Raw genomic sequence first — 23,099 nt, forward strand, 5'->3', positions numbered from 1 at the left:
ATGAGAAACCGGCAGGAAACTTTCACCTGCTCTGCAGGGGCGCAACACTTTTCAGTGAATCTCAATGAACTCAGACAACTGCTCTTTTGTTTCAGTGTTTGATGTTGCAGGTAGAGCAGATTTTTTCACTCCTATGAGTACCACAGGTCGGACTACTTCATTCAAACAGAAAATATCACCAAAGATTTAAAAGGTTGAAAGAGGAAATATGGCTATACAAAGAATGGGAAAAATGTGTTTTATTTGGTTTTTACATAGATAGAATATTAGCTACCTAAATCAGACCTACGGAGATGTGCACTAAGCCTGTTTTGTATTCCTCTATCTTTCGCTCTTGTTGAGACTAAGCCAGTGGTGTTCCCATGGAGATATCTCACACTGTTCACTTAGGGTTTCTTTTCTAATTAATGATTAATGCCGTCTCCTAATTACAGAGAGTGTCAGGCTCAATAACACGAAGGATAGACAGAAACTTTGAATTCCTGTGGTTTTCTTTTCAGTCTGTTATGAATTTGTGGGGCTAATATGCAACTTTACCTTACATGTGCCTTATTCATCATAGGGAACAGAATCCCAAAACAAAGAAGGAAACTTCTGGGAAGAAAAACCTCAAGCCCAGTTTGGGAAGCCTGTGTGCAAGATCCAGCCCACAGAGGTATTTCTGCTGGCAGATATTTTTAAAAGGTTTGAATTTTAATGCTAATATTTAAAGAGTATTAAGAAGTAGTAGTTTGGATTTTGAGTTTCTCTTGAAAAACTTGAAAATCTGCCATCATCGCACTGGCACACCTGTATGACCCAAGTTGCAAACTACTGTCTCTTTCAGAAGGAGCATTTGCTCTCCACTTTACCAGATTCTATAGAGCTCTCTCTTCTAGTATATCCTTCCTTTCATTTATTTAGTATACTTAAATGGTATCTGTAAGTCTACCTCCAATTATCAAAAACCAAAACTATCAAATCAACTAAAAATCAACCAAACAAAAATGACAGTGAAGGTCACTCTGTTACTGCTGCTGGGGTTACAGCGACCAAAATGATCATCTTTGTTCTCAAGGAGATTTTAGAAATTGTGATCAATTGTACTTCAAAGATAATATAAATTGTGCTACTACTGGTTCACTGACAAAGATCCAAGATACTTTGATTGTTTGGCCATAGGAGAGGGGAGCAGGAATAAAGTCCATAAAATGCTCATCAAACGATGCTTCTAGATCAGCTCCATCCAGTAGAAATCTAACGAAAGCCACAATTTAAAAATTTCTAGCAGTCACAGTAAAACCAAAAATATATTTGAAACAATGTTAATAATAATAAATTTTATTTAACCTAATAAATCCAAAATATTATCATTTCAACAATCAATATAAAAAGGTTAATGAGATTGCATTTATATTTTTCATACTAAGTCTTTGAAACACAGTGTGCATGTCTACTTATGGCACCTCATAATTCAGATAAGCCACATTTACAACACTCAGTAATTATATGTACTTAGTATAGAAGAGAATTTCCATCATTGCACAAAATTCTACTGGCAGCACTGCACATTCACAGTGCAGGAAACTAAGGAAAAGCAAGCACACCAGATATATGGAAGCCGAAGTTGTCTTCTAGAAATACTATGCCCATTTCAATTTGATTATGGGTCAGATGTGTAAATGTAGTAGGTATAGGTCAGGTGCTTGGTAAATTAGTCAAGTTTTTTGGCTACAAACACAATGCCAGAAAGTAGCATTAGCTAGCTTAAACAGTGTACTCTATTGATACTGAATAATCAGTGTTCAAGTAAAAACCACATTTTTAAATTCCTAAGAAAACTTTCCAGTCCGATGATGATAGATGCACCTTTATGTATAAAACTATTGGCTTACATAACTGAATAGCCCAGCAATAGTGCTTACTTTCTGGAACAGGTGGATTTAGTTATTTAAGTCATGCATTCAGAACTTTCTCTGTTGTGCTTTGCTTTCCTAGTCCAATTACGTTGTCTCCTTGATGTCAAGATGGCAGCCAGAGATTCTGAACTTTCTTCCTATGACCTTTGGAATTTCAAACTTTACTTATAAGCACCTCTGTCAAATCAGTGATTTAAGTCCATAGGCTCTGATTAGCTAGGCTTAGATTATCTACTCATAAATTAATTACTTTGGCCAAGGGAGTGAGATCTTTTTCACTGATAAAGCCTAATTCCAAAACTTTTGAATTCTAGGGTATAGTCAAGCTACCTGATTGCAGGCAGGCTGACAGAGAGTCATTATTCACAGGGAAAAATGAAGTGTTATTACCTGGAGGTTAATACATGGAAGATGGATATTTAAACCCAACTAATATTCACTAGGTTAAACTGTTTAGAGCTATGGATGCTTTATTGTAAATTTCAGATCATTATGTTTTTGTTAATAAGTTTACTCCCATGATAAGTTAGAGCCTCTAGAAAGCATGTATGTTGAATAATACTCTGGTAGTTAATAATCCAGGGCAACCATTCATGCAAACCTAACTTGCATAATATGCAGTTATCATTAGAAAAATTCTTCAAAGAAACACAAAACTGTTAAAAATAAGCAATATAACTGGTTGAAAAGTGGAAAAAACTCAGTCTTTCAATGGATTGGTTACTCTTTGAATAATTTAACCTGATGTTTGGACAAATTAGTTAGGATATTTTATGTCTTACCAATACTGCTATAGGAGCTCTTCCTTTCAAACTCTACTGCACTATTTCCAGATAATTTCTAATTGTTTTTCACATTTTTTCACTGAATTTATTCTTCAGTGTTTCATTTAAATTTTACCTCAATGTATTTTCTATGATTAAATGAAATGCATATCATCATTTGTTTTTATTAACTCTTTAAGAGATAAAGAATAAGACATTTCTGTCATGGCTCAACAGTTAAAGAATCTGACTAGCATCCAAGAGGACACGGGTGCAGTCCCTGGCCTTACTCAGTAGGTTAAAGATCCGGTGCCGTGAGCTGTTGTGTAGGTCGCAGACGCGGCTTGGATCTGCATTGCTGTGGCTGTGGTGTAGGCCGGCAGCTATAGCTCTAATTCGACCCCTAGCCAGGGAACTTCCATATGCCACAGGAGGGGCCCTAAAAAACAAAACAAAAAAACAAACAAACAAAAAATTACATATATATATTAAAGTTTAAAGATAAAGATAAGTACACTAGGTCTTACAAACTAAAGTGTATACGACCATTGTTTTTTACTTCCAAATGATTCCTTTACCACGACGTTCTTAGTTGTTCACTTGCTTTCAAATATGATTTTACTTTTGAAGAATTCATTCTATTTGGAGTTCCCATTGTGGCACAGTGGTTAACAAATCTGACTAGGCACCATGAGGTTGTGGGTTCGATCCCTAGGCTTGCTCAGTGGGTTAAGGATCCAGCGTTGTCATGAGCTGTGATGTAGGTTGCAGACGCGGCTCTAATCCTGCGTTTCTGTGGCTCTGGCATAGGCCAGCAGCAATAGCTCCGATTGGACCCCTAGCCTGGGAACCTCTCTATGCCACAGGTGTGGCCCTAAAAAGGCAAAAAAAAAAAAAAAATTCATTCTATTTGATAACACTTCAATTGATTCATATTTAGCTTCAAATAAAATATTTAATAATTTGAGATAAATTTATTATAAATATTAGGAGGAAAACATTTACCTCCAATTCACATGGTTTGTATTTGTTTTAACTCAGTGGCATTTGTAGTAAGTATCCTAAAGGTTTTGATTATTATATCATAATATAAATTAAATCTAATTTTAATAGACTAAAATATACATACAGTGATTACATCACTATTTATGACATGAAGTTAGATTTAAAAAAATTATCATTATAAATGTATACCATATTCTGAGTGATAATTTTTATAGATAGCTGTAATAGAAGCATTTGTCTTTTGGTATTTTACGCATACCAACTTATCATTCTAATAATATAATATAAAAGTATAAAGTTGTATAGCAAGAGATTAGGTCTTTAACATTGCAATTACTTAGGAAATTTAGAGTTTTAAAACTGCTTCTGCTAAGTCCTGATTTAATCCTTACTTAATAGATAGTGAAGTAGCCAGCAAACCACTTTACATATTTTTATAGGCAAATAGTACTAAAATTACCAAATAATTTAAAAATTATATTTTTATTCTATTATCCCAAAATATCCAAATAGTGTCTTGGATTTCTTAAGTGAAAAGATTACCGAGGCAGTTTTGCAGAAGAATCAATGAACACAATACTTTAGCATAAACAAACAAGAAAATTAAGGACTCTGCATGTGTTTATTGAATGAATTACCTTCCAGCTTTCCTATTAAGAAAGTGCTGTAGAATACCAGTCATTTCACCTTCAATAATGCAACAGTAATGTTAAGAATCCATTATGTGCATTTTAGTCTCTCAATAGACAACTGTTGAGTGAATGAATGTGTATACAACAATGGTTATCTTTTTGTTTTGCTTTCTTTATATGATTGTTATTGCTATTATTACTATTCTATTCTAATGTAGAGTATTGTGCCAAGGTAGAATAATTTCAAATGAAGACAAGTCTAAGTAAGAGGTTTACTCTCATTCAATCAGCAGTACCAAATGCCAACAATTCCTCTCATAATAAAAAGTAATATTTTTGAATTGTCTGCTTCTGAATACAGGTCTGAAACTGCCTAGAAGTTCTAAAGGTGCAGATTAGCTATCAAAGTTTACAGCACATAATTTTAATTTAGATCTTGTAAAAATTCAAATTCCTGTACTCTGTACTTGCCGATTCTAATTCCATAGGACTAGTTCGATAAGCACTAAGAATCTGTACTTTTAAATGAGTAATCCATATGATTTTTTAGCTGGCAATTCTCAGGCCATTTAACAAATACCAGCCACTTAAATATATAATAACCTTTAGATAACAACTGCTTTGTACCCTATCTGCATTACCCACCCTTAGAGTCATGTCCCCTGAATTCCATTTAATGTTATGTACCTTTAATCAAAGGTAGTGACATAAAAATTGACTATAAAAATATGCATATATTCCTTAAAACAACTATCATGTTATAAAATATTGTATGTCATTAAAATATTTAACATATTTAAAATGTCTCTTGATTCTTGAATGTCAAAAAGAAAACTGAATGTTCAGCTGTAATGTAACAATTATCATTAGTATATTTCATCCTTCTGTTTATCATGATAATTATGTATGTCTATCTCTCTCTGCCAATAACAAATGCATATCAGATTCACTGAGAAAAGAGTTTGAAAATCTACAAGTCCATTCCCTGCTAGAATGGATTCTTATTGAAGGTGTCATGCAATATTAATTTTGAAAGCATTTCCTAGATATTTCAAACTTTAAACCTTCAGCTAAATTAAGAGTCAAGAACCACAGCTATAGGCAGTCATCCCCAGAATGCATATTAATAAAATAATTGCTCTGTTATCAACCAGTTCCTTCCATCATATCTGCATGCACTTAGAGACAAAACTCATAACACAAATTCCAGATTCTCCTGTAAAAGAAAAAAACTACTGTTTCCTCTGTTCAGGACACTTCTGACAGCAAAGTGTGGCTTCTTCCTACACATTGAGCAGTTCTGACACTAAGAGTTAGCTCAGAGCCCACAGGTTAACGGCTTAGTCTCACAAGACTGCCCCTCATTTCTGATACCATTTGCAATTTTGGATATCAAAGCTTCGATCAGTTATAAAATGGGAGTCTCCACAACTCTCTCATCTGTTTTAATAATTTACTATAACAACTCATATAACTCAAGGAAACACTGACATTTGAGAGTTTATTATAAATGATATAATAAAGGATACAGATGAAGCTTTAGGTGAAGAGGTAACCAGGGCAAGATACACGGGGTGTGTATAGAGCTTCCATGGTCACCGTCTCAGCACCTCACTGTGTTCACCAACCTGGAAGCTCTCCACAGACTTTATTTTACAGTTTTTAATAGAGGTTCTATTACTTAATCATAATTTATCAAATCATTAGTCACTTGGTGATTAGCCTAATCCTTTCTTCTCCCCAAGATTGGGGAATGGGGCTGAAAGTCCCACTCTTCTAATCACATGGTGGGTTCCACTAGCACATAGCCCCCATCATCCAAGAGTAACCTCCTTGAAAGGGGCTTTTTATAATAACAAAACATGTTTTTCTCATTCTTATCACTCAAGAAACTACAAGGGTTTTAGGAGTCTTGTGCCAGGAATATATATATCATATATCACATAATATATATATAATGGCATGGTGTGATTCTTGGTGCTTTTCCTAACTGACGGTTTTATAAAGACATGGATGGAGGAGATTATTCTGACAAGATTTCTTTCTGATCGTTCTTTCCTCTTTCAAAGCTTCTCTTTGTCTTACTGATGTCTTTCTTTCATCCTAAAGCATCTAATCCCCTCAGCCTCTACCTTGACCTGCCCCTCTTATGTACAGTCACTCAACCCTAGATTGGTAACCCATCCACACCCATCCTCACAAGAACAAAAGCTGCTCTTCTTCCTAGGTACCTTCCTCTTTAGAAGTAAAGACAATGTCTCTTTCGGGTCACTTCAGTAAAATGGAGTCAACTAAAACATGCCTGACTCGAAGGCAGTAAAGTCAATTATGTCCTTAAAGTTAGGAGGTATCAAGAAAAGAAAATTGTGAAATATAAGAGGATCAGAAAATCAGGGTGTCAGAAAGAACAAAGTTCCTATAGATCACTTATACAGAGATCACTTGAATCTATCAGGGCCAGAATAATGAGGGTTGGTATTGCCTCATGGGAGGTTTGCTGTTTAGATAAGGCTTTAATTTCACATAAATCTATCAAGCGGACAGATATAATAAATTAATCTGCATTCAATGAAATGGTAAATATTGACAGAAACATTTGGGCATTTTTGGAAAAAACGTCAGATATTATAGTCATTCATAAATTTCCATTAAAAGCAAGCACACCCCCCCAACACACACAAAAATGATTCTTAATTCTAAATCAAGCATGCTCTAAAAACCTCAACACCTTAATTTGTGTGTGGAATTTTGGAATACATGTCACACTGAAACATTTTACGTTTCTCAGCATTCTCTCCTTTGGACATTGCTCAACACAGATACTTTTAAACACCAAAATGGTCTCTAAAAATCTAAATACTCAGGAAAATAGAAATGCTCTAGTCTTGTGTCTTTTTTTCTCAAAGTACAGATTCTATTAAGATGATAAAAGACACATAAGACAGATACACCTATAAAACATAAAAGATACACTATTAAAAAATAAAGATTTATTTCAAATACATTGCTCTAGCTTAAGTAACCAAGCACTTAGGCAAATGTTTCCGATGTTTAGGCATAAGCACTCATTTTGCTATGCGAGGTCATGTGTTTGGAAACGACTGTCTAAGTCAGAGTATTTTGCCCCGAGAGTCTTCATTCAGAGTATTTTCCAGTGGTGTCACAAGTAGATAAATGCACCTAATTACTAGATTGTACATCCTGATATATGTTTATATGACTATGCAAACAACCCACCAAATGTATAATTTTCTCTTCTTAAAAAAACATAGTAATTTAAATGCAAAAGATATGTTAATCAGCATTATCATTGAGATTTTTCATATGTCAAGTTAGGATGCTTGGAACGATCATTTTGCTGTCAGCAATAAAGCAGCTTACACTGGAAATCCATTATGGAAATCATCTCAACAATCTCAGTAAAAAAGAACTCATAGTCAGCATGGTGCTGGCTTTTATATAATAGTAGTAATAATATGGTACCTACAAAATGTTTCCAACCTGAGCAGGAAGAGGTTAATTAAGTCCAGGCTATGTAATACTATAGAAAAGAGGTGATAAAACAACTAGAAGGGCAAAATTTGAAAATGAAGGGGGTAAATAGGAAATGCTCTTCCAAATCACTGTACAAGTTCTTTGGAAATAGAAGCAGTCATTGCAATATGAAAATGTGAAGTTGAGGGATATAATCATACAATGACTCATGGGGAGTCATAGCATAAGGATGCTCCCATTAGCATTTCTTGCAGTAATTGTTATTTTAATTGGCTGAAATAAACTATAATGCCTCAGGCTAGTGATAATAACTGTTTAAGTTGGCAGGTTTTTCCCTTTAGGAAAGGGATCCATTAAGTAAGTTTGTACTTTAAATTAAAAAAAAAAAAAGTATTGTTACTCATTATCAATGCAATATAGTCTGGAAACTCTTTTCCTTGTGTCCCTTCCATCAAACTATCACAACTCAGATGTATGTTTTATCTTCAGACAGACAAGTTTCACTTGGGGGGGAGTGGTATTTCCTAACTAGGAATTTATGAACAAGTGCCTCTAACATCCACTTGTGCCTTCCCACTTCTCCAAAGCTTTGAAAACGCTAAGGCATTGCTATTTTGTTACGTATTCTAATTACTTAAAAAGGTGAGTATCTATAAACTTTTGGGAATCTGCATCCTTTAAAAATACAATCATTTCATTTCTGATACATTCAACTGTATACTTTCTGAGTACAAAACTGTGCACTGATTGTAAAAGGTTTAGGTATAAATGCTGTTCCACTCGAGTTTAAAATTAATGTAATGAGATGCATTTAAATTTTATAAACTGGTAGAGAAAAACAGAAGTGCTATTTAAGAAATCTAATTATTTTATCTGGATATGGGCTGAATTTCAGTTTGGGAATACAGAGATGGAACCCCTTAGGAGTAAAATGTGTTAGTTCAGAAAAGAGGTCATGAAAGCTTGAGCAAGGGATTGGTTGCAGTGGGATTCTGCAAAAAATAGGTAAAATATTTGATTTGAAAGTAGTGTAAATGACTAATTGTGTAATCAGAATAGAAAAAAAGAGATGAGGGATCAAAAAATAGTGATATAAATGGTAGAACTCCTGGGAGACCAAGAGAATAAAAAAAATAAATAAATAGAAAAGAAATAAAAAGAAAGATGATTAGCTCATATTGGCGTTTTAAATCAATGGTAAACATTTGTTTATTATGTAGAGGTCTACATTTCTAGACATTTGAGAGTAAGCAGGAAAGCAGTAGAAGAAAGTTACAGTTATAGATTCATTTCTGAGAGACTACAGATACTGCTTTGGCTTCTAAAAAGATACAATGTAAATATTATTGAGAAAACATAGTATACATGTAACAATTCAGAAAATTGTCTACCATAAAACTTTATAAATTATGCCAAGAGGTTGACTATTCAAGCAATGTAAGTTCATAAATAGTTTTGTGATTTCATGCATCGTGGTTTGATAATGTGAGAGGTAAATACAGAGTTTTCCCATACCTCCCAAAAAATTGAACAGTGAAATATTCTCAGAACAAAACTGACATCTGATTTATTCTGTAAAATCCTTAAGCTGCTTGCTTTCCTCAGAAGACTCCCTCCAGAGTTGCTCCTATGTTTCACCTTTTTAACAAAGGCTTGAACTAATGGCTAGTGTTTCTCCTCCCACCACCTTATCATAGCAAGTTGACCTTAGATGGCTCCACATCTTACAGGATCTATATCACCTTCATTTGAATCTAAATTCCATTTCTTTTTAGGGAATAGATCTGTAATTCCTTCTGGGGTTTAGCAAATTTACCATGAAACATCCCAAAAGAGAGCAAGAAAGCGAGAGAGTGGAAACAAAACAAAACAAAACAAAAAACAGCCAAATGATATATGGCAGAATCTAAGAAGCAGACTTAAAATAAGTACAATTAACTTGATATGGCTTTCCTTTAAGTCTGGAAATCACACACACACAAAAAAAAAACCTAACATTTGACACATAATCTTTGCTTGATCAAACTTTAGTCTCCTCAAGCTTCATCTAGATACTTCTTTGCAAAATCTCAATCTAGCAAGAACCTTGATTAAGTCAGTTTGATCATAATCCCCACCCTTGATATCTGATCAGGTCCCTCATCCTCCACAATCTCCCAGATGAGGTCTGCTCTCTCTGCTCTGTTTTCAACAAAAATTCTGTTCAGCCATTTTACACTCCTGAGGTTTCCTCCTGGAAGTTTTCTAGCCACTGGCCTCTATCCTGTTCCTTGGCTATCAATTTCCACTTATCCATGTCTAATTAGGAGCTGAGTCCGATCTCTCTCCCCCATGGTGACATCCCATTACAGTGGTCTTTGAATCGATGTCTGTGGTCTTAATAAAGCCTGCCTTACCATCTCTAACAAGCGTCATTGAATGTTTGTATTTTTAACACCTATTATTATGCTTAAGCTATCTCATGAAGATGATGGGACAAGAGTAACTGAAAATTATATCCACTTTACCCTGTTTTGATTTTCACGAACTGAATCACTCTATTTTCCAGAAAACCAGAATCTGCATTCTCATAGAGGTTCAGAGGCTAGACGTAAATGTATCAAAATGGCTGTTGACTGACTACATCATGGAAAGCAAACTTATTTAGAATAAATAAATCACCTGCAGGGTTCCCAAAGAAGAAGCAACGTATAAACTATTGTATTTTCAACGAAATAAATTCATTCAAGTTAGAAGGACTCTAGTAAGATTGTTCCAAGTTTGAAAGTTAATTTTATGTATTTTTACAGCTTAGAAATAAGAGAAAAACAAAACTCTCTTTCCTATGAAGGACATTTGTAGAAAATCTTAAAAGAAATGTAGGTTGAAAGACCTACCTGTGGTAAAGAACAGGTTTTCTGATGATTGGAGCCAAAATGAGGATTTCTTGCAGACTGAGGTTTCTTAAAGTGCTTCAGGGTCCCTGTCTGCTATTTTCTTATCTAATGTATCTTCACCTCTCAGCCCTTAATGACAGTGTTCTAAGGACCTAAAAGGGGGGAAAAAAGACATTTTTGAAAAGACTGCTGAGCTACAGCAAAGTCACCTTGTACTTGCTTCAGATGTTGTGCACTCAGGAATATAAAATAGAAACATCTTGTTACAGCAGTCAACTTGCTGAATATATGTTCAGGGTGAGGAGGCTAGGACACACCCGACGACTAGTATAAAAATGGGGAGAAGAGACTCTAATTGTATATATGAGGTGAGTTTGTTTTCAAGAATTGCTTTTATAAAGTATGCTGCTGTATTTTATTTGAGAAAGGAAGTGGCAGGCATGAGGGGAGGTGGGGAGAAAAATGTAAGCAAGATCATTATTAAATATATATTTATTCAGTGACTACTGTGCCCAGTTATAATGAACAAGATTTAGATTATGTCTTTCCAGAGTTTCCAGTTCATCTGGGTAAAATATTAGAAAATATGCAATTATAACACAATGGGAAAGTGTGAGGGTAGTAGGTGATGCACATGATTATGGCGGAGGCTACATGTTTCTTAAATTCGGGAGGTGAGAAAAGGGTCAAGGAAGACTTCCCAGGAGAACAAAAGAACTGCCAACCAGAGAGCTGAAGGAAGTGTCCTGGTTAATGGAATTAGAAAACTGATGACACAAAAAGAGAAAATTATATACAAGAGGAGGGAACTGCAAGAGCTTGAAGGTGGAAGAAAGATCTAGGTCTGGGAGAATGAGCAGACAGACCCCAACTTGACTTCTATGCCCCGTTTAAGAGGAGGGACCTGGACCTATAAATTACAATCAGATTTTGAGCAATAAAAGCAATGATTCTTGGAGCATCAGGCTCACTGGGGACCTTATGAAAATGTTACCAAATTACTTTTACCAGTTTAAACTCATTAATAGAAGTTTCTCTAAAGTTAAAGTGTCTCACTTTAATGTGTTTTTGGATCTAAATCAAATGAATATATGTAATATATGTATTTTTTTTAAGAAACCAGCTTTTATTTTTTAGAGACTGAACAAAGAAACAAGTTTTTCTTTGGACTTGGCTAAGCTGTGATGCTGATAAGAAGGCTGTTTGCAAATGGACCAGTTTGTGTCCACAGAGTAATATATATAGGCACCCATATAAATATGCATACACATATGTATACATATATATGCTTTTCTTTCCTTTCTTTTTGTCTGACCCTCTTATATTTTGGAACTGTGCTGGCAAACTGTTTAGGAATTTGTAATACTTTTGTAAAATGAGTTATTTTTACCTAATGAACATATGCAACAGGCATTTAGCAAAAGAGTTTCAAAAAGTTCTATCAAGTATTAAAATCTATTTGATCTAAAGTTGTGAAACAAAGTCATTCAAGTGTATCAACCTACTCATTGGTTTGAAAAGCGTATTTGCATAATCCTCTATGTAAACTGAGCTTTTCAACTAGTTTTCCTGGGAGAGACAGAGGGAGGAGAGGTCCATGTTTGAAATGCATAAGCATGTGGTAACTCTTCAAATTTCAGTCTTCTCATAAAGGGAGAATGAGATACCACATGGGTTTGCTTCCCTCCCTGATAACTTCAAAGCTCCATCCAATTATCTTTTACCTTAAACACAAGACAAAAAGAACTTTTAGAGAGGAGATACTGTAGGTGGTGGGTCACAGTGAAACCTGTGTTTTCCTTACCACAAGAAAAACTGCTGAATCTATAGGTAGATTTGTTCCCATAAATCAACTGTGTATAACAGGTTTAAGGTACAGTGCCATCAACTTGGATTATATTGTTATGTGCATTTCAAGACTTGATCAGTGGTCTAAAAACTATAATACTGAATTGAATTAAATCAGAATCCTACAGATTAGAACTGAAGAGTTAAGCTCTGGACAATGACTATTATTTACACACTAGATTCTTATAAATCCCTAGTCATTGGTAATACATGGACAATACACTCTCTCCTTTAATGCCTTTAACTCATGGTCATATTATACTACATTTTAAATGCTATTACTAATCATCATGTTACAGGATCTGAGTGAAAAAAAAATTCTGCTTCTCATTTTAAAAAATCCCCCCAAAAAATGATGCAGTAAAAACAAACAAACAAAAAACAACAAAAAAACCAGCTGTTTTAAAATTTTTAATCCATTTTTATGGTTTTAGTCAACATAAAAATATGTTTGTGTTGTTATACGTATGGTATATTTACTATGTTCTTGAATTGGTCAGAGAAAACGGTTTGTTTTCCTCTCAAGGAAGCTTGCTATAGCCGAAGTGTATTGTGTTTGCCTACATAAAGCTATCTTCTTTCTTTTGTAAATAGATGACCTCAATTACTTCTGGAGACCACACTGCCCTAGTTGGACTAAAATTTGGGTAGGACATTAATTTGAGGTGCAGACTATAGCATTAGTATAATATGAATGGAATATGACCTAAATTAAGTCAACCAAAATATCTCTCAGGAATGTGAATCCTGAGGACAACGAACTAATAGGAAATGGTTTATTCCTTCCATGCCAGTGGAAACCTGGTGATTCTTTTCATTTGTTTTAAATTACTAGATCTTAGAAGTCACCTTATCTCTATCTTTCTTGAAGTGTGGTAGTTCTATTTTCCTAACCACTCCATGCCTCATGTATTAGAAAAAAAAACAACTTTTTTTTTGACTCAAGTTACCCAAAGGTAGTTTATATTGCTTGGAACCAAAGTACCCCACTGACACAAAGACTAATAGCAAAACCCACAGGGGAGGAAGCATGTGCTTAAAAAACTATATTATTTAAAAAAAATTAAATACCATAAGGGGGAAAAATACAATAGGAGGAAAAAAAGAGGGAGAGCTAGCTCATATTTGCTTTAAAATAACTTTTATGGAGGAAATAAAGAATGGATGGGATTTTCAGAAAAGCTAATGAGGCTCAGAGTCCATCTAACAAGGAGAAAGCAACATCAGCAAAGGGATGAAGGGAAGACAAGTTCAAGATGGGATTAGAGGTTAGGAACAAACTTGGTTCACACAGACATCAGAAAGAAATGGAAAAAAAACTTTGGGAAGGAAGGTTTGTCCATTTTTAAAATAAGTGTTGGTTGTAATTCTGTGATTTAACGGTGAATAAGACAGAGGTGTTACATGCTTTCAGGAAACTTACATTTCCCTAGAGGGGAGAAACAAATGGCTAACACAAACATTCTACAAAGAATAAAATACTTTAAAAATGTGTTAAATTGTGTGAAGGAAACAGGCAGCTAAGACAGAGAAACTAAGGGCATGGATGGGCAGCAGGTGGAGGGAGGACTGAAAGAGGATGTGATATTACTTAGACAAGAACTGAACCATAGGAAGAATATTGGATCAATGGGGCATTCCAGGCAAAGGAACAGAAAATATGGATGTCCAAGGGAAAGAATACTGACTTTTTCTTAGAATTGATTGAAGACAACTTCAGTAAGGTCAGCAAAGGAGAGTGTAGCATAAGACAATGCCGGAGAAATAGGCAGGTGTCAGATCCTATAGGTTTTTATGCCTCAGAGAGGGGCTTGAAATTTATTTCAAATTTATGAGTAAAAAAACTACACTTAATAAAAATCAATTTAATGGTTTTGGAGAGGGGGCAGTTTGTCTTGAATGATGAATTAATTACGGGTAATGAAGAAATATGAGAAATCAAAAAGGAGACGGATGACAAAATGAGAGATTTAAATATGAGCACGAGGTAGATTTTTCAATTCAGTACACAATTTAGAACTACTGAAAGTACTTCTTATAGTAATGACTACCTTCCAAAATGATATCATCTATAATACATATTCCTACCTCTAATCTACTGTAGGTTTTATACTTCCTATCATGTAGTTTAACACTTAATTTACATGCTGACTATATATGTATATTTTACATTACATCTTGTTTCCCAACTAGATTGAAAACATCTTGAGGGCAAGGTCTGTGCCATAAAATGTCTGTATCTTTCCATTACCTGGCTTATATTTGATATGAATATGAACTAGTAATACTAATAAATATGTATTTAATGCTTACTCTTTTCTGAGCACTGTTCTAAGGGCTTCATGTGCATAATTTGATTTAATCCTCATTCCAAACCTATAAAGAAGGCCCTGTTATTATTTTACAGATGAAAAAACCTGAATTTACCATGATTAACTCCCTTGTCCACTTGTTACAAATTGACTGATTGACTTATAAGTTTTGCATATGAAAAAAAAAGTATCTGGTCAGATAGGCTATTAGTCAAAGCATTTTGAAAGAATACATGTGAATGGTGTTTGTAAAATATTAAACCACTTCCTGGTCCTACTGGGAATCAACCATGAATCTGTTCCTTGTGATAAGAACCCCAAATGGTTTCCTCTATCTGCATGTGCTAGCTATTTCTGACTATGTATATCATTTAAATGGAAGTGTTTATTTAATACAGAGACACTACCTCACTTACACTCTCATTTAACTAAGCCAAATCATATTTTTCCCACCACTAAATCAAAAAGACGCATACTGATTCTACAGTGGTTGTGGAGGGCCCATGTTGTTGAGAGCCTAAGCACTTCTAACATCTAAATATGTATGCAGAAATACCTATCAGAAAATGATTGTGACACAGATTATGATCGTGATCTAATTATCTCAATAGATACAGATGCAATGAAATTTAAAAGAGAAAGGAGAGAGCGATATGAAAGGGGGAAATAACACACACAAATGGGAATTAGAAGAGAACATAAAGGCTGTCAAAGAAAATGACTGTGGGCTCACTACAGGAGGATACAAAAAGGAAAACAAAAACACAAATAATTTAGAGTCTACCCTCAGGCACACAAAGAGAAAAAAACAATGGAGGAATTTTAATTGGGCAAAAGTGCTCTAAATATTTGCTTAAAACTATTTCTCTCCTTAAAACACAACCAGAGTGATGACATGCTTGACATTTGCTCACAATCCATTTTCCTCCTCCAAAGTTTAAATTTTGTAAACAGGCAATTCCAGTTTCTATTTTGGTTCACATTCTGAATGCAAATCAATATAGCCCACACCCCCTTAGGAAGAGAGCATTTAAATTACAAGTGAAAGATGGCATTAAAATAAATATCAACACACCAATTTGTATAAAAAAATCAGACAAATCAGACAAGACGTTTAGCACTAGGAGGAGCAAAGATGAAGAAAAAGGGAGAGGTGGAGAAGGAGGAATAGGAAAGATACCTACCACAACCACCCCCCCTCCTCAGGCCCTGATGCTTTTGAAAATGTTTAGATTTGCCCTGGAGTAATCAATCGCTGCTCTCTAGCCCTGTTTAAAATCTCTTCCACTTGCCCCCTCACTCTCAGCCCTACTCCTAATTTGGTGAAGGTTTCTGGGCTTATAGAAAACTGTGTCATTCACAAATATTAGGATAACAACAGGCTGATTAATAACTGCTTTGAAAAGCTAAATTTTGGTGATAGACCACATAAATCTCTGTGAGACTTCGGCTCTGCAGCCTGTAGCAGTGATAAAGCTTGGTCTTAGTTTCAGCTGAAATTCTTTAGGAGCTCTGGCTAAGCAGGGCCACAAGGAAAATGTCATTAGAGGCATTCATATTTTCTTAATGGACAGGTAGAGACTTGGATTAGGAAAACTCTGCAAATTATCATGGGCTTTTTGGGTAAAGTAGGAAAAAGTGGTATAATAACGTGAATGAAAATGCTTTTAAAATATCATTTAAATGCAGTCTTCAATTCCTCAAAAATTTAGAGAATTAGTCACCTGTTGCCTCATTTAGTACTCAAAATTCAATTTAGCCTAAAGCATTCTAATAAATATAAAAGACCCTGGAGATATATGAAAATAACATTGTGTAAACATCATATGGCTTCACAATTTGGGGCCAATTTACATGTATTACATTTTTTTTCTTTTATGTGTTACAAATCATTCTTTTTAATTTTAAGCTTTTTTTCCCCTTTGGTTATACATTTTTTTTTTCACTACACAAGATTTACTTTTTTGTTTTTTAAGGGAATACTAATCCAAATATCACAGGACACTAGTGTTTAATAAGCTTAATTTAAGAAATGGTACCTTACGATTTTTTTTTCTCCTCTGGATCAAACACTATTACTGAGAAATTTGGTTAAGGAAGCAACACATCATAAGACATGCAGGTTTTATACTAGAAGCTGAAGATGAAATGCAAGGGAAAACTGATTGCACAAAATTAAAGCCCTTAAACATTCTGGTAGAATTTAAAAAAAAAAAAATTCTGGAAATTTCTGAAAACCAGCCCCTCTTCTCACCAATGGACCAAACTGGGATTTTTATCTCAAACCTTACAGCGCTTCTCTATTTGTAACTTTTTCTATGGTTTACAATAAAGTTAGTGAACTGCTGTGCCAATAGGAAAGATCCTGGAACATGACTATCTTGGTTCTAAACCACATTCTACCCCTTACTAGCTTTTTGACCTCTGGCAAGTAACTTAACTTTCCAATACCTCAGTTTCCTCATCTGTAAAATGGGAATGATTCTAGTGCCTACATTATAAAGTGGTTAGGTTGGTGTTTGTAAAGGGGTTAGAAATAGGACTAGGGCATAGTGATATTATGTAAGTGTTTAGTAAATAAACATACAGCATTAAAAATTACACCATCAGGAAGTTCCCATTGTGGCTCAGTGGTTAACAAACTTGACTAGGGACCATGGGGTTGCAGGTTCAATCCCTGGCCTTGCTCAGTGGGTTAAGGATCCGGCGTTGCTGTAAGCTGTGGCATAGGCCGGCTGCTACAGCTCCAATTGGACCCCTAGGCTGGGAACCTCCATATGACACAGGGGAAGAAAAAGAAAAAATTACCTTGTCAGTAAGTATCCATTAGGTATCTATGTTAGTCCTGGTCATGTTACATACCATGGACAAGGGAGAAAAGCTCATCTTTGGATTGTTGAGCTTATGCACTAGGAAAAAATAAGTGGGCATGTAAACAAATAAGCAGACATTGATGGAGCTAAGTGCTATAAGAAATAAGTGTTAAGTGACAGAGACAGAGGAGGAGTTCTGATCTGGGAAAGCTCTTGCAGGGCCTGGGGCTTGAGCTGAGAAGGCAGAGTCCAGGCATAAGAAACAAGACCTCTAAGAACTCAGTGACTGGAATCCTTGTCCTATTCCTGGACAGAAAGGATGCCTGGGCATGGAACACAGAGAAGGAAGGGGAGAAGGAAGATAATGTCAGAAAAACAAGCAGGGGTTCCATTGGCAGAGCTTGGATTTTGAACTTTCTTTTTTCTTTTTTTTCCTTTCTAAGATTTTTATTTTTTCCTTATACTTGATTTATAGTGTTCTGTCAATTTCTACTGTACAACAAAGTGACCCAGTCATATATATATATATATATATATATATATATTTTTTTTTTTTTTTTCCCCTCACAAAATCCTCTATCATGTTCTACCACAAGTGACTAGATACAGTTCCCTAGGCTATACAGCAGGATCTCGTTCCTTAACCACTCCAAATACAATAGTTTGTATCTATTTCTTTTAAGTTCCATAAGCTGCTGCAGGATTTAAAACTAAGGATCAAGTTGACCTGGTTTAACTGTCAATAATAACACACTGATTTCTGAATTATGACTGAAATTCAATGTCCATCATTTGACACTTTTTACACTAGTTTGTTGTTTTTGATCCTAAGCTGTACCTTGTTTTTTCGCTGACAAATGCAGAAGATACTTGCTTGGAAGATATGTGTGTATATATATATACACACACATATATATCCATCTATCTATATACATCACTAACAGATTTTACTTATTGCTTCATAGCTACATTCATCTAGTTCCCCTTAAATCTAGTTTTATTTTCTTCTCTCACCGTATTTCACTCATCCAAATTCTACGTGATAATTTCTCTTTAGTTTTATTTTTTGCCTTATAAACCCTGAGTAGGATCACATTTATGCAGGAGCCATAGGCAACTACCTACATTTTTGAGACTTAGGGGGCACTAAACAACTTTTACATGATAAAAACCTTCTTTATTACTCGTCTATTGTGGTACTTAAAACTCCTAACCTTAGATTTATTGCCTTGGGTTGCAAAGGTGAATTGTCGGAGGAAAGAGTGCATACTTTTCTCAGGAGAGAGAAATAAGAAAAAGGGTCTTTATTACAAAAGCTGAAAAGAATAAAAGCAGATGAGGTCTGGGAGAATGAGATAGGGAATGGAGGCGATTGCACAGAATAGGAGTTCTAAGACATTGGCCCCAGTCCCATAAGAAGGCCCCATCCAGTTGGCTAACTCTTTATATACCCTGCCTTGATCTGCACATGATTTTTGAATCATGAAGTGGATGTTCGAACGTTTTGCATTTAAATATATTTTCCAAAGCTGCTAATCACATAATCCTGTTTTCCCTGTTCTACTTTAGATGAACTCTACTACTTTCTACCAGTACCACTCTGATTTTCCAAATTCCTAAAAGCTGTTCGACTTTTTAAAAACTGTCTTGGAATAAGAGAGGCATATGATGTTAGGAAAACACAGAGATACACTCCTCAAAATTGAGACTTAGGAGAAAAAAAAAATTCAACTTAAATAGTTATTGTGCAAATAACTGATGAGCAAAGTGAGGAACACTGGGGTAGGGTTTCTCTCCTCAGGAGAAGGTCTTCAATTCAAGGTTTTCATTTCTTCCTTACATTTGACTCTGTGTGGTTTTGAAAACATGTGGTGCTTGTTTGCTTAAATGACTTGAAAGTTTTGAGCATAGTTTGCTGGTTGGTTGAGGGTATTTATCACAATATTCAAATACAAAATATTTAAATCTACACCAATATTGTTTTGCCAGTAAAACCCGGTAGAAGAAACCACATATTGCATGAAGAATATCAGGGTAAGGACGCAATAAAATACTAAATTGTAAATTGGTTAGGCTTTTAAAAATAAGTAAAACAAAATATTTCGTCAAAAATGGGTTGAAGTTAGCATTTAAAAAATGTTGTGACCATGATCTTACTAGAATGTTTTCTTCTAAACTCTGTTTCCAAATTCAATAATTATTACTTTCTCTTCTTTTGTGATTTTTTGCCTTAATTTAAAAAAATCCTTTGATACTCGAATACCCAAAAGCTATGTTGGTTAAACCTTAATATCATCCTTTGGTATGCTCCAATTTTAACAAGAAATTAGGGACTTGTTTTTGGCATCCAGGAGCTTCCCTACTTAGATGAGTGAGCTGATTAATGGCACTCATATTTTAGCCTTATGAATTACATGATTTCTTACAGTCTCATGACTTTTAATAACTTAATCTCTTTTATTCTTTTCAGTTTTTATAATAAAGACCCTTATTTCTTTAAACTCAAACCAGAGAATTGTGTGTATATATAGTGTTAGTTTCCCTGAGTCTATGTTAAATTAAATATTGACTTTGCAAGCTCTATATCATTTATTATTTACCATTCTCAATCTGTGGAATTTATTAAAAAATTGATAAGAATGCCTGGTGGTGAAATCCCCACGGGTGTCAAATTGGATGACCCAACCAAGCCAATTACAAAATTGACAAATATATGGTTACCTCGATAAAAATGACATAATCTGATTTTTAACAGGGGCTTGTATTTTTTAAAGACACTTTGAGACATTTTCTTTGAAGGAATAATCTTCTTCAATTTTAGAAAACCATTTTTTTTTTTTTTCTTTTCAGAAAATTGCTTTCTTGTGAGGCTTGTTAGCCTTTCTGTTCTTTCTGCCTTTTTCCAGAAGTTGATTTCTCATTCTTCGGCACTTCAGAAAATGTTGGGAGAGAATTTCAAGTATTTAAAAAAAATATTTTTAGTAGATTTACCTTTTGTGCAAAGTGTCAGACAGTTCAAGGGGGCACCCTGAGCTTTCTCACATCTTTTGTCAGTGGAACAGAATTTCATTCCTAAAGAACAATTGTTCACATTACAAAAATAAGCCTCCTACATAGGTGCCCTTGCTGATAGCCTCCAGAGAAAGGATAAAAAATAAATGATCCTATAGACTGATTAATCTACTCTCTCCCCTCACCAAATCTAGGGCTCTCAGGAAAGCTGTAATGAAGGGTTCTGTAGGGAAAAATGCTTTGCAGTTTTCCCAAATAGTTCTTAAACTTTAACCATACGACTGTTTTCTAATTTAGCTTCTGTGAACAGAGGTCATACAAGAGCAAAAAGTCAAATGAAATAAAGTAGTCTTGAAACTAATGTGCAAAACATTTGTTACTGTCCTTATAAACCCACAATGTTAAGGATATTACTAGCCTTAAAAGAAAGGAGGAGGGGACTTACCTTCAATTCTACATAATTTATCAAAAACTCTTTCCCTCTGTTGCTCAATGTATTGGTTCATATATATATATATATATTTAGCATGGTTTCTCAGGCCGAGCTGCACATTAGAATCCCTTGGAGAACTTCTAAAATGTACCTCTGTTAGAATTTCAGCCCCAGAGAATCTGCTTTAATTGTCCCCCAAGTAGGAGCAGCCTTTGGCACCTGTTAGTGTTTCCCCAGGTGCTTCTAAGGTGCAGCCATGATTGAGAAATATGGGCTTAGGTGGATGCCTCTTCATTCAAATGTACACCTGAAAATAACTGAAAGGTAAAATTAGTAGGAAGAATTTTTCTTTCCGAAGAGGCTTATCTGGGAATGGTTGGCTGTGTGCTTCACTGCTATTTGTTTTTTTGAGCTATGTAATCACTCACTCCATGTTTTTATTATTAGTCCTAATATCATTATTTAATGGTAGTATCACAGCTTCTGGAACACATCTTTCAATTAATGAGTAAATTGACAGATACATTTAGATTCTTTGCTCTAAGGAAGATCCCAAACAAATATTTTTAAACTTCATCCCTGAACTCAGGGTACTTACCCATGTCTAAGGTGTTGTCCTACGCATGATTCCTACACATAGCACTGCCGCCAAGGGGTGGGTGAATCACCTAAGCCACCCCTCGACCCAACCCAAGGATCAACCCCTGCCCTCACCTATTTAAAGGGCCAGCCCACCCCTCCTCACTCCTGATCAAGGGCACCTGTACCTTGTTCTCACTCCTTTGTGCTGTAGCACTCAGGAGTCCCAGTAAAGCCTTTTGCCTGAATTTCTCTGGTCTCTTCTGGATTTCTATTGATTAAAGAGTCCAACAACCCTGATCATTAAGAAAGTCATAAATAGATACAGGTGACATCTGTTAGGAGGTGCTGTACTCTATCACTGAACACATTGTAGTCAAACTCTGTGACACTGGATAGGCAAAAAACTTTATGTCACTCCCATTTTTGCCTTCCAGGTAACTCAATACCCCATGATCAGAAACGTGGGATAGCAGAGGCTGTATTAGGTAGCGTCCCTTCTACAGTGGAGAGTGTTTTGCAATGAGGTGTCATTGCACCAGTAATTGGCAGGTTACACCTGTGTAACAATAGAGATTAGTAATAACCTGTGTTTAATCTTTGAACAGCAATGCCAATATGACTCAAAATTTTGTTATAATAAAATGAGTAAGAGTATTGGCTCTGGAGGAAGACCCCTAGACTCTAAGATTTCCTATTTGTGTGTGCTCAAACTAACAATTTAATCTGTAATCCTCCATTTTTCCTATTCCTAAACTGTAAATAACAATACTAGTACCTAGTTTGGATTTTTAAAATTTATTTTTATTTATTTTTTTTTGTAAAATTACATTCTGGAATCTATATCATGTGCTTAATGGTATACCTGGTACTTTTGAGTCCTCTAGAAAACACTAGTTTATAGTTTTTATTGCTTTGTTGCTATTCTATTATTACTATTTATTAATAAAAGTAACAATATGCCTCATGGTATACATCAGGGTACCCAATAACAAAATAAATTGTCAATGGTGAAACTTAACATAATCATCATTTAAAAAGCTGTAATTGTAGAAAATCATGCTCAACCCAACACAATATTAAAGATACATAAAAGACAATGTTCTTCAAAAAAATGGGAACACTGTGGAATTCACACCATCTCCTGTTATAAAATGGCAGTATCACCTTTGGCAGTGTTTCCAAAGCTAGGGTGGTAGTCAGACTGTTCAAGAAAATTAAATTAGAAATGCTAATGTTAGCTTTTATATGTTGCACTTTAATAGTTAAGAGTAATTCCATGAGCAAGTCCTGATAAGGAACACTTAGACATTCTATTATTAGAAATTGATGGAGTTTTTACAAAGAATATTTTGCGGTTCACAGCCAAATTCTAGATTCAGTGGAGGACGTTTCAAGGTATCTCAAAGGGAGTATTTCCTATTAAGTCTAA

At 34.9% G+C, this 23,099-nt stretch overlaps 1 protein-coding gene across 1 annotated transcript in view; it reads right to left on the reverse strand.

Annotated features, from left to right (window-relative positions):
- Positions 1–23,099, reverse strand: part of TENM2 (teneurin transmembrane protein 2) — a 3,459,878-nt gene that overhangs the window by 2,760,181 nt on the left and 676,598 nt on the right. The window contains 1 exon segment of the mRNA XM_021076712.1: positions 10,671–10,822. The gene's annotated coding sequence lies outside the window, so the exon portion shown is untranslated.

Source organism: Sus scrofa, chromosome 16 (assembly GCF_000003025.6).
Source record: "Sus scrofa isolate TJ Tabasco breed Duroc chromosome 16, Sscrofa11.1, whole genome shotgun sequence".
In the NCBI taxonomy this organism is placed as follows: Eukaryota; Metazoa; Chordata; class Mammalia; order Artiodactyla; family Suidae; genus Sus; species Sus scrofa.